The 10,533-nt window shown below is 36.3% G+C and overlaps 1 pseudogene; it reads left to right on the plus strand.

The window, feature by feature from the left end:
• Positions 1–7,930: 7,930 nt before the first annotated feature.
• LOC126067805 (olfactory receptor 2T33-like) lies at positions 7,931–8,822 on the plus strand (annotated as a pseudogene).
• Positions 8,823–10,533: the final 1,711 nt, after the last annotated feature.

A 10,533-nucleotide genomic window follows, 5' to 3' on the forward strand; every position in this document is an offset into this window, starting at 1 on the left:
CTTTATACCCTAATATGTGGTCTATTCTAGAGAATGTTCCATATGCACTAGAAAAGAAAGTATACTTGGCTGCTGTCGGGCGGAGTGTTCTGTATATGTCTATGAGGTCAAGTTGGTTGATTGTGGCATTTAGGTCTTCCGTGTCTTTATTGAGCTTCTTTCTGGATGTCCTGTCCTTCACCAAAAGTGGTGTGTTGAAGTCTCCTACTACTACTGTTTTGTCAGAAATTAATAACTCAATAAATATTAACTGTCCTGATTTTTGTTATTGATATTAATGTTATTATTTTCTCTTTTAACTAATTTATTGAGGGCTACCAGAATTTGGCTTATATTTCTACTTACATCTTCTCTTTTCTCATATTATTGACTATATCCATAGGTATATGCCTGTTTGAAAATAAAGTTCAAATATCCCTTCATAGATTGGTTTGAGAATCCTAGTATAATTATATAATATAATTGCGTGGTTTGTCTACCTAACCGCATTGCCCGTGCAAAGAGGATGTGCCTCAAACTACCAGACAACTAGGAATGAGGCATGTACAACTACTGGCATCAACCATTCCATGAGTGCTACGGCCATCTGTGATCAAGACATTTACACAATATTGGCAAAGTGAAAGCCATTATTATTATTTCTAGAAAGCAAACAATAAACAGTAAAACAAATTCTCAAAGGAGATCTGCTTATTCTTCTCCAAACTACTCATATTCTTTCTAATATCACTGTACTGGCACATTGTGTTTCTGGTCAAATGTTGTCTTCATGTCACCACTGCCTCTGACTACCACCATGATACCCAGGACACCTGCATGGCTTCCAAGGCTTCTGCTCTGCCCCTGGGCCTCACTGGGCCTTGCTTCACTAATGGAAAGACCCCTGCACAGGATCTCCTGAGCCTCTGCCACTGGGCCCTTCTTGACCTACGTTGCTGCCTCCTACCATGCTACCCAGTCCAGGGTGGTTCTCTGTCTTGCTGCCATGATACCAAGGCCTACCCTGCATGAGGGCATGTATTGTTCCCACCACAGTGCCCGAAGGGGGAAGGAAGCAAATTACACCAGGCACACTCAGGTCTCTGTCCTGCATGTACAAGTGTTATAGTACTTTAGTAGGAGTTACACCCCTGCACAAAGACACTCAGTTCTCTTTCTATGGACCAGCAAGCCCACCATCCCTGTCTTCACTGTTACAACTCTCTCTTCTTAATATAGGGAGTTCTCAGTGCAGGGACCCTGGGTCCAAAGGATGCACTCCACTCTACACTCTTTTTGATGGTAGTGAGGGGCCCCAGAACCTCTGTGGATTTGGCCCTTATATAAGCCTAACAGAATAGGAACGGCGACCAATCTCCTAGTTGGACCACAAAGGGCACAATCCCATTAAGAGAATTTTCAATCCACTGGTTTTGTAGTATATCTACTAATACCTTGCAAAATTTTGGCCCAGACAATCATTTTGTGAAATTACAAGACCAGGGCTAGAAAAGCCATATAAAAGTGATTCATTGCACTGCAATAATTCAGCCCATTTTCTTAACCCTTAACCAGTTCATAAGCAGAGCTGTAACAAATCAATTAGTCAATGCTTATTATAGTTTGATCATGTGATACAGCATCGTATAACCTCCCATATTGGAGCTCCTGAGTGGTGCAAACAGTTATACTGTATAATCTCCTGGAGTGGAGTCCCTGGCTGGTACAGTTAACATGTTCAGATGCTAACTGAAAAGATGGAGGTTCAAGTCCACTGAAAGGCACCTTGGAAGAAAGACCTGGTGATCTACTTCTGAAAAATCATCCATTAAAAACTCTACAGAGCACAGTTCCACTCTGACACACACAGGGTTGCCATGAGTCAGACGTAACTCAACGGTAACTGATTTTTACTGTTTTCTGTTGCAAGATAAAGACATTAAAAAAAATTCTCTCATTACGGTACATCAGTTCATAAGTCAACATATCCTGCTAAAGCAGAGAAGAAAGGAGATAATGAAATTATACTTATTTGATAGATCTGGTGCTTTATATTTATTCCATACCTGAAACCAAAACCAAACCCATTGTCGTCAAGTCTATTCCAACTCATAGCGACCTAATAGGACAGAGTAGAACTGCCCCAAGGAGTTTCCAAGGAGCTTCTGGTGAATTTGAACTGTTGGCCTTTTGGTTAGCAGCTGAGCTCTTAACGACTGCACTACCAGGGCTCCTTATTCTATACAGTAACCCCTAAAAATAATCCTATGGAAGAGGCATTATGATGCCCCTTTTACAGATGATTAAACTCAGGCTCAGAGAGGTTATATAACAGGCCCAAAATATATAGCCAGAAAGTTTCAAGACTGGAAAAGTTCAGTTCGGTCATGGCCTTTTGTTGGGTAAGACATGTTTAAAAGTACACTCTATTCCCCACATCATTACCAGCTCTTTCTTGACACGTTAGTTATTGTGGAAGTTTAGGTTAACAGGATTGTGGACTAGGTGTATTTTCCAGGCATGAGTTAAGTGCTTTATGCATCGTAACTCATTTAGTACTAATAATATTATAAGGCAAGCATCATATTCAAAATAATCCCATCCTGACTTTAGCATGTTGATAAAACAGGCCATTTTCTTCAGAGATCAAATATCCTGAGATTTTAAAATAATCCTGTATGGAGGTGATAAATGAGGAGAGTGTTTGGTCATCTGTATTCTTCCGAATGCTTTCCCACGAGCATTTCTGCAGCCTGAAGCGCAGGAATCCCTAAGGCTTTAGCCAGGTGCCTTGTATTTTATACCGGCAACAGAGGCAGTGGTGGGGATCCGAACAGTGATCTGGGAACCAGAGGCTTAGAGTATTCCACACCTCCTGCACGGTGGCTCCTCTGATGCAGGTTAGTGCTACGACTCCTAGACTGAGTGCTTACAACCGGGGATGGTATGCGCTAATGCTTTCACTGTGGCCCACTTAATTTCCGTAATTTTAAAAACTATATCAAAATCGTACTATTTGGAAAGCACAGAAATTAAAGCACCTGCATTGCACTTGATAACATCATAACTATTCCTTTTATATTCTTCCATATACATTTTTTACAATTTGAAAAATATTGTTTATACGATTAGCATGATATCTAAGATTGTTCCAGCTGTTATATTGCGTTCCATGGGAAATTTATTAGTTCTATAACAGTTCAGGATGCACATTGTGGAAAACCTTGCAAAATATGCCCTTTGTGTTTACAGGGTCTCCTCCCATCCCTTCTTTTTTCAGTCATATTTTAGAATGATATCCACAAGGTATGGCAATGCTTCAAGGGACAAGACTAGCTCTCTGGCTCTCACTCCATATTGCCAAATTGACTAATAAAGGATTTTTCACTTTTACCATGAGATTAATCTTCATTGCATTCCTACCGGTAATGAATATCATAAAGAAACATTGAGTGTATAATGTTTGAATGCATAGAAATTATAAAAATTTGGTTTAAACTATGTATTAATTTCCAGTGAGAAAAAACATCCTTTCATGATTATATTGCACTAATGTATCTTTATCAAATTGTACTTATGAAAATAATATTACAGGTATTTCCCAGTGTAAGACAGGGTTCCATTCTGAAGACTCTGTCATAAGTCAGCTCTGATATAAGTACAAGATCTAATTTTTTTTTAAATATTCATTATTTTTGTCTCCTATTAACAATATCTTTATAAATCCAATCTTTATTTGTCTTTGGGATTGGCAAGAGAATGATAACATCAACAAATTACGTGCTACAACGTTATATGTAGTACATATTACTAATAATAAGATGTACAAAGATAAAAAAAAAGGATAGTCATAGGGCAGTTCATTGTAACTCAAATATGTCTTAAGTCAGGGACGATCTGTACTAAGCTTTATAGGAAAGTTGAGTCTTAGTTAACACTCTGACTCTAAGGTAAATGGATGCATATATCTGATTCTATTAAATTCTCTATTCATGAATTTCTCTTTGGGAGAAAGTTTGTGTAGAGATAAAATTTATGTTTGATAACATACTAAATATAAATAACTTAATTAAACATTCTACATGCACTATCTTTTTTCATTTTTACAAAGTAAGACAGTTACGCATTTTAAATACACTAACCTGAGACACACAGTTTATAAGAGAGGTGCCTAACTTCACAGAACTCACAGTTGCTCCAGTGAGCTCCAGCAGATTTTCCAGACTGAGATGCACTAGGAAGAAAAGGCCAGCGATCTACTTCTGAAAAGTCAGCCAAAGTGAACCTGATGGATGGCAATAGTCCGATCAACACCCGATTATGGGAATGGCGCAGGACTGGGCAGCATTTTGCCCGGGGTAGCCGTGTGTTAGGTGACTTAATGGCACCTAACAACAGCGATGTGTTTGAGGGTCCATTCTTCATTTATGCTGTTTGTTTTATTCAAAAAGTTTTGTCATTATTAAGATAGGTATTCAAACTCCAGAAACCTGGCCATTAAATATGTACTTCTATGTTCAGACAACCTTCAGATGAATGCAGCTACCAGTTTAAATGTTTATTAGATTAGTCATGTGACTTTTCTGAACTTCGTAATTTATACTGATTAAATGTGAAATATACATATATTTCACATTATATGAACTGTTTGTCCAGCGAATAGAATGCCTGATATGATAATATTTTCAAATACTGTTAGTTTAAAATAATTTCATCTTAAATTTAAATCTACAGAGGACTTTCAAAATCATATTCATTGAATCTTGGCATCTGAGAAACATTGGAAAGCTGCCCTTAAGCTCAGGGCCTTAGCAGGTGGTTATCAAATGGCCGAAGCAGAGAATGAGCCCCGCTGGAAACAAATGAAACCAGTGCTCCAGCACAGCTGTCTACCAAAGTCTGCGAATTTTCCCAGTCTAGAAACAAGGAGAGTGGCTCATAGCAAAGTAAGTGACCTTCCCCAAATATCACACGTATTTGTGAACAAAATATGGACAGGTCTTTAGAATTCTGACTCCTAGTCTTCGTGTTATTTAAGCAACTCGTAACTCGTATGTCTATACCCAGTGTGCCCTGACCCAGGGCCGGCTTAAGTGAATGAACTTTGCATGTCATGACCTCCAGTTCAGCGGCAGCCAGAGACACAGACCTGTCCCTCCACCCAATGCAGTAAGAAACGCTAACAAAGAAAATAGATTAGGAAAGGAAAATGTTTCCTTAAAAACAGAAAGTCATATGAATTTAAAAATAGGAAAACACAGCTTACCTGAAACTAATAGGAAAGTGAATACATTATTTAAAAAAAAAAAAATCTACAGACACAGACTATTTTACACCTATGTTTTAATGGCCTTTAAGAACACTGATTATCCCTATTTTGTTTTAAAAAAAAATCAGAGACTACAAAGTAAAAGATGAACTATAGCAATACATTTTGTGAGTTTAATATGTTTAATATTCATGCATGCAAAGACAGTACAATGTAATATTAAATCAACAATGATCATAGATTCAAACAACTTATATACCAATAACAAGTTGTTTGATCCAAATAACATTGAAATTGTTTAAAATTAATGAAATGCAGAACATTAATATTAAATTATTAATATCATATAAGTATCCCAAATATATGTAATATAAAATGCAAAACTTCAGTCCAAAATAACAAAAATGTCAAATATATAAAATCAACTGGAGAAGATATTCACAATGCATATAAATAACAAGTTATAAAGATATATAAATTATATATATAATTAAATATATAAATTACAAAATACATGGGAAATTCTTTAAATTATTAAGAAAAAGCCAAACAATCTAGAAACCATGAATTAGAGATATTCACAGTTTGCAGAAGAAATCCAAGAGGTCGATGAATAGATTAAAAGAGTTTCTGCCATGTAACTTAAGTAACATGCAATTTAAATCTATTTCCACACTTACATGATTGCTGTTAATTATCGCATCTAACAGTAAAATATGTGGAGGAATTATCACACAAATTGACGGTTGACTGGAGTGTAAAAGGTGGAGATGCAATTATCTTAAACCCAAAATATTCTAGTGAAATATTTGCTTGAGAAAATATTGCCACATGCACAAGGATATGGGTTATATTAACAAAAGATTGGGAAGAAGCTAAGTATTCTTAAATAAACATTATATATATATATACATCTATATTTATATATATAAATTGCATATATATGATGTAATAAAATTTGGCAGTAGTTAACAATATATTAAACTGAATATATATATATTTCACTCAAAATATATATATTTCACTCAAAATATATATATTTGAGGGAACAAAGCATAAAAGAATGATATGCTCACTATTATAGCATATTTATATCAATTTCGAAAAATGGAACATCTACATATTTTATTGATATGAAAGTCAATGTTGGTATATACTAAGAATCAAAAAATTTTAATATGTATTAAAGGTCTGAAGATCATAGACCATTCACAAAATTTGCAATGTTTTCCAAATAAATTACAGAAAAACTAAAAAAGGATTTACTACACCACAGATTATGAATGAAGTCCAAACATAATACTGTTGGTAATCCTGAATTCACAGCTCTCTTTGACAATTTGAATTTGTGAGCAAAAGACACCACTCACCTAAGTATAATAGGTGAATCCATTTACATGTGCATCCATTCCTACCACCAAAAATACTTAGACGTAAAAGAAATGGAAGTTATAGGTTCTAGTGAAAAGAGGAGCTATTCTGAAAGTGAATGAGTACCTGTATATTTTACCTGTGGGAGATGTTGGACCTCAGGTTCATTATATGAGAATATCATTTGGATAAGTCATAATCAATGGATTAGTTTTTGTCTTCTACTTTTAAAAGTGTAAGATTATTGATGTCCAAATTTATATGAAAATTGCATGCAATACAAATCATGTTCATTTATGAAATTATTAACTTTTTTGAATGGATAAAACCAAAACACCTGTGCTGTCAAGTCAATTCTGACCCTATAGGACAGAGTAGACCTGCCTCATTGAGTTTCCAAGGAGTGGTGGTGAGCTTGAACTGCCAACCTTTTGGTTAGCTGCCGAAAGCTTAACCACTGTGCCAACAGGGCTCCCTTAGAATGGATATATTATATATTAAATTAAAATCAGCAGCATTGTTTGAGAACATAATACATAAAAGTTTAAATGTTGAGGGGGTTCTAAACTTAACGAGATGTAGGCACCATGATCCGGAATGCAAGTCATGATAATATAAATGATGTGGTGATGGGTACAGTAGTATCTGTGGCGGCTGAAAGCCTAGTGTGTTTAGAGCACAGGCTGCATGTAAGTGTGGAATAGAGAATTTTTGCTTTTGTTTTTTCCCCATCAAACTTAGTTTTATCAGTTGTAATTTTTTTGAAACTTTTGAAATTTTAATTTGTCTTGATATTGAAGAAAATCATGTGAGAATCCATTAAGCAAATATCTAAAATACATGCAAAAGTAATAACTATAGGCATATCACGTCAATACCTACTAAAGAGCATAAATCTGAATTTCCTTCAATATAGAAATACCCCAAGTGTAAAGAACTCGGATTGCATAAGTAATATTTCTTAACACCATGAGTAAATTACGTGTGGCATACTGACAAATTATTAAAAAACAATAGAGGTGTAATTTGTACTACTGTACATGTATGTTATCTAATTTTGTGTGAATACAAAATAATGTATAGTAACAGCAGAGATGGATAGTAGTATGCTATGGCAAAAATCTTGTTTGTAAGTGAAAGATTAAAGTAGTAATTAGCCCTCCAAGTCTGAGATTTCCCAAGTCATTTGATCAAGTTTTCATAAAGATATGTACAAGCTTCCTTTAAAAAAAAAAAAAAAAATTTTTTTTTTCCTTTTAAACCAAATCTCATTTCTGCATCATTTTACATCTTTCAGGCACCAGTAGAGCCATGGTCAATGCAAATGGCACCACAGGAATAAACTTCATTCTTCTAGGGCTCTTTAAGCACACACAGATCCACCTATTCCTGTTTGCCATGGTGCTCATGATCTTCTTCACCTCACTGATGGGCAACACCCTTATTTATGATCATTCTCATTCATGTGGACCCTCAACTCCATATGCCCATGTACTTCCTGCTTAGCCAGCTTTCTTTCATGGACATGATGCTGGTCTCCACCATCGTTCCCAAAATGGCAGCCAACTACCTGATGGACACTAGGTCTATCTCTCCCACTGGCTGTGGAGTCCAGATCTTCCTCCTTCTCACTCTGGGAGGGAGTGAATGCTTCCTCTTAACGGCCATGTCCTATGACCGCTATGTGGCCATATGTCACCCACTGTGCTACCCCATTCTCATGAGTCAGAAGCTCTGTTTACTCGTGACATCAGGTTCCTGGCTCCTGGGAGGGATCGATGGGCTGATGCAGGCTGGTGCCACTTTGAGTTTCCCTTACTGTCACTCACGGGAAATCAATCACTTTTTTTGTGAAGCACCATCACTGGTACGCCTAGCCTGTGCTGACACCACGATTTTTGAGTTTTTCATGTATGTCTGCTGCATTCTGATGCTCTTGATCCCTTTGTCTCTCATTTTGGCCTCATACAGCCTTATCCTGGCTGCAGTGCTCCGCATGTGGTCAGCTGGAGCCTGGAAAAAAGCTTTTAAGACCTGCTCCTCTCACCTGGCGGTTGTGGGACTCTTCTATGGCACCATCATGTTCATCTACATGAGGCCCAAATCTAACGATTCAGAGGACCATGATAAGGTGGTCTCAGTGTTTTATACCATCTTCACACCTGTCTTGAACCCCCGTTATATACAGTGTGATTTTATGTGATATCGATGCTGAGCATAATTTACCAAAAGGGCAGCAACCAAACTGGATACAGGTTACGTTTCTAAAATATTGTTTTGCTATTTTGTTCATCCCATTTAAATTCTTCTTTTGTGTTGTATCAAGTTATTTTGCTCTTGCTTTGCCAATCTGGCTCCATTGTTCCTATATGATTGTTTTTATATATGGTAAACTAATTAAAAATTATATTTGTCCTCCTGTCATAATTTGCAGTGGTGTTTTTGCTCTGAAATTAGGGCTCTGGCAATAAGCATGAGTGATTGAGTTTCTAAATAGCATATGATACGTGCATAATTTGTGTTTTTTGATAAATAATGGAAATCATTAATTTTGATGGGGATAATACCTTTTGAAAACTAAATGTAGATTCTAAATCACATAATGAAGATAAAATAAATTCAAATGAAATAAGGACCCAACGTGACCATCAAACATAAAATACGTAAGAAGACATCAAGAAATATTTGCAAAATGTTGCTGTGGGAAGATTTGTTAAAGAAACTTCCAGACAGAATATAAAAATGCTAATTGGCTTTTCATGACGTATGTTAAAACGTAAGTGTAGAGAGATGAGCTGAAGAAAAAAATATATTGTGTACAAACAAGTCAGTACACAGTGAATTCAAAAATAAAACTTTCTCTCAGCAAAGAAGTCTCAAATTAAGAAAGGGCCTCAGGCCAAAGATCCAACACAAGTTGTGACTCTAAAATCATTTATTAAGGCTTCAGGACAATTTAAGACACAGTACCTTAAATAATTAAACATCCAAACAGACAGAAGACCTTCTATAAATCTTGAGAGTCTTGTAGATTCTCTTTAGTTAAAAATAAATAGGACTACTAAAATGTTTTAGGGCACTGTAGTGCAGCAGAGTCATAGGAAGCCCAAGGTTGGTAGTTGTGGGTTTTGTCTAATGGAGTAAATTCCAGTAAGATTCATGGAAAACTCGCAATGTTTGCAAGCATATTTTTCTGACAGAAATATCACTAGTTTGGTCTAAGGAGTAAGCTGATTGAGGTGACTACTCAGTTTTCTTATGGTAGAGCAAGGGTGACTCAGAAAGCAGAGGCAAAAATCAGGTAGAATAATTCCCAGAGAATCACACTGAATCTTAATTAAGGAGCTGGCAACAATTTCTACCAGAATTTCAGGATTGCAAGTGACTGTATGCTGCCCCATTCCCTGTTTTAAGAAGTGTCTGAAGAGTAATTGTGTTAGTGCAATTATATAATCCCCATGCTGTGACAAAGAGAGAAACCAAGACTTCTAGTGCACATCCCCAGCTGAGAGCCCAGCCAAATTCAAAGCCATTTTTTTCAGTCCTTGGTGGCGCATCATACAAGTGTATCTTTCAGCTCGCAGTTGAGCTACTTCCACTGATGATGCATGGAGTAGAGATGAACTGTCCCTGATGAAACCTGCTGAAATTGCAAATTCATTTGCAAAATAAACGATTGTTGTTTTAAACTGCTGTGCTTTGTGGATACACACAAACACACGCACACACTCACACACACACACACACACTGGAATAGTGCTTAGATAAATATATGTGTTAGCTAAAACCCATAATAAAGATATCAACTACATTTGAATAAAAGGGGTTATAATTCTCTTTCCCTACTTCATATAATCTGGAACCATTGTTCTGAAAATAATATTATTATCTGTTTAGAATTATTTTATATTACA

This window comes from Elephas maximus, chromosome 25, assembly GCF_024166365.1.
Source record: "Elephas maximus indicus isolate mEleMax1 chromosome 25, mEleMax1 primary haplotype, whole genome shotgun sequence".
In the NCBI taxonomy this organism is placed as follows: domain Eukaryota; kingdom Metazoa; phylum Chordata; class Mammalia; order Proboscidea; family Elephantidae; genus Elephas; species Elephas maximus.